The following is a 3,086-nucleotide window of genomic DNA, read 5'->3' as shown; positions in this document are numbered from 1 at the left end:
ATGAATTTCTTGAATTCACCATTTTCACCTTGTAACAGATTCAGCAATGCAGCAAAATTACCAGGCAACCCAATTTCTTAGGGCTGTAGCAATGTCACAGATAATTAAATAGAAACTGGGGTTTTGTCCTGGTTTCAATAAATTGGCCAGCTGGACCACCAGCAACATCTCCCTATGCAGTTATAGAGATCTAGCAGTGTGTTAATAAAAGCCTCAGGGAGGTCCCACAAACTATTGGCCATTTTCTACAGGAGATATGGCTCTGGGCAACTTCACAATGTATATCTAGTATTTCTGTTCCAGTAAAAAGAAGAGCATAAGAGTACACTGTGTAGGCATATGTATGTGTGTATGTGGGTTAAGTGACCTAAGAAGTATTGAAAATTAATGAGACATTATGGAAAAATGAGTAACTTTCCTCTCCCCCTACCATATATAGCTCTGCTAATCCAACAACTCACCAGCTGTTAATACTCAAAGGAAAAACACATTTGCAATTTAATTAAAGCACAAGGTGGTAGGTTCTATTTAGAAATGTCATGGTAAAGGCAATTTTGTCTCCCTACACCATTTTTTAAATCAAATCAAGCTAATACCTAACACTTCTCATATATAATTTGCTAGTGCTGTTATCATGAAAGTCAGCCTAATAGCAATAAGTGAGAGGTCTAAAAATACTAAAAATAAAATAAGTATTTATGTGTAACTAAATTCAATGCTATAATTAAACATAATATAAGTAATATAACTCAACACTTTTGAAGAATTCAATTGGCTTTGAGTTGACTATGGAGAGAAACTACATAAGGAGATAAAATTCTGTGCATTCCTTTACTTTCTGATCAAGGACTAAGTAAAGATTATATTATTATTCATTTTTTCTAACAATTCAAATAAGTAATGAGAGCGATTTTTAATAGAATTGCTACAACAGTTAAATATTGTTATATTTGTCAAATTTCTGAAAATAATAGTATTAATAATAATAATAACAATAATAAAATATTATGTCCTAATAGTGCCATTTCTTGCTCAGTTTGTTAAAAAGAAAAAAGCTCTAATTATGAGAGCCTCTCTCCAGGGAACTAATTCTTGATTATAAATTTTAATGGCAATTTTCCCCCTTATCAGAACAGTTTGGAAATTGCACACATCCATTTTTAGGTCTTTTATTTTTCAATGTAGACATCAAAACCCTTAAATGTTTTAATAAATGTTAAATTGACATTATACTAACTTTCAAACTAAAGTTTTGAAATATTTCCATTATGCAAATTTAAGTGTGCATTTTCATTTCTTATCTGTATATGTTACAAATAGTTACCCACCTGAAAAATGCATAGATTCTAACAAAGGGCCTTACCATAAATAGTCTCTATATTTGCTTCACTTTCGTCTATAAATATATTTTTTTTAACTAAGAAATTTCTGGGTCACAACAAACTCTTGTAACATAATGTAGACTCTTGAAAGAGACATTATTTTACTGGGATGTAGTGCTGACCAATAGACAAATTATTCTCTGTAACTGATTAATCAATAAAAAGGTGTATGTATGTACCTATCTATAAGAAGACATACATATGATTACATACATACATGTATACATGTGCAAGAAGACAGGAGACATAAACATAGAGAGAGGTCAATAAGAATTAGTTATGCAATGTTAATACTGGCTACTGTGGGAATATATGTCAAATTCTATTTTCCTTTACATATTTTTAAATTTAAAGTGTTCTATAGTAAGTATGCATTACCTTTATAATAATAAGCATTACATTTTTAAGAAAGATAAATAAAATAGCTTCATGAGTACTTAACTCTGAACATACAACTGATAGCATTGAAAACATTATTTTTCATATCCATAATATTTCTGCTAAAAATCAAATTCCTATTGCTAATCCCTTATAGATTCTTATGCCTTATATATTTAGAAACTGACTATTACATCTGAACCTAGCGTTTATTAAATTTCTAATTTAAAAGCCTTCTAAGTAAAATTTTTTTGATAAATTTGACACTACATTTTGTAAATGTCAGATATATACCATATTACTATGATACATTTTTATAGTGTAATCAATTGCCATTGAAGCAATATTTATAACATTACATCTCTCACTGAGGTTTTTATCTGGATCTCTCTCTGATGATCAGTTACACTGAGCATCTTTTCATGTGCTTGTTGACTATTTTGATGGCCTCCCTGGAAAAATGTTTATTTAGTTTTGCCACTTTTTAAATGTCTGTCTGAACAATCTATCCATTGCTGATAGTGGGGTATCGGTGTCCCGTAGTATCATTGTATTCTTGTGCTGTTGTTTACTTCTCCCTTAAGATCTATTATTATTTGCTTAACGTATTTTTTAGGTTTATTTATTTATTTTGAGGGGTAGGGGAGAGAAAGAGTGAAGGAGGTGCAGAAAGAGAAGGAGAGAAAGAATCCCACACAAGCTCCATGCTGTCAGCACAGAGCCCAATGTAACACTCAATCTTATGAACAGATCCATGTTATAATGACTTGAGCCGATACCAAGAGTCAGACCCTTAACTGAGCCATGTAGGTGCCCCATTAATGTATTTTGATGGTCAGATGTTGGGAGTATATTTATTTATGACTATTATATGTTTTTGATGTATTGTAATGTATTGTAATGTTATATGTTTCGGATGTAATGGAATGATGTGTTGTAATGTAATGATTATCGTTATATGATGATCTTATCTCTTGTTACCATTTTTGGTTTGAAGTCTATTTTATCTGATATAAGTATAGTTATACCCACTTTCTTTTGGTTACCATTTGCTTGGAGCATCAAATTCCATCTCTTTACTTTGACTCTATGTCTTTCTTTGTAGCTGAGATTAGTCTCCTGCAGACAGCATATAATAGGATTTTGTTTTTTAATCCATCCAGGTGCTCTCTTCATTTCTGAGTTCAATCTATTTACACTTAGGGTGATTATTGGTATATAAAGACTTACCGCTGCCATTTTATCTTTTGTTTTCTGGTTGTTTTGTATCTCTATTTTTTCTTTCTTTCTTTCTTTCTTTCTTTCTTTCTTTCTTTCTTTCTTTCT

Source organism: Suricata suricatta, chromosome 1 (genome assembly GCF_006229205.1).
Source record: "Suricata suricatta isolate VVHF042 chromosome 1, meerkat_22Aug2017_6uvM2_HiC, whole genome shotgun sequence".
Taxonomy (NCBI): domain Eukaryota; kingdom Metazoa; phylum Chordata; class Mammalia; order Carnivora; family Herpestidae; genus Suricata; species Suricata suricatta.
This window is presented reverse-complemented; position numbering follows the sequence as displayed.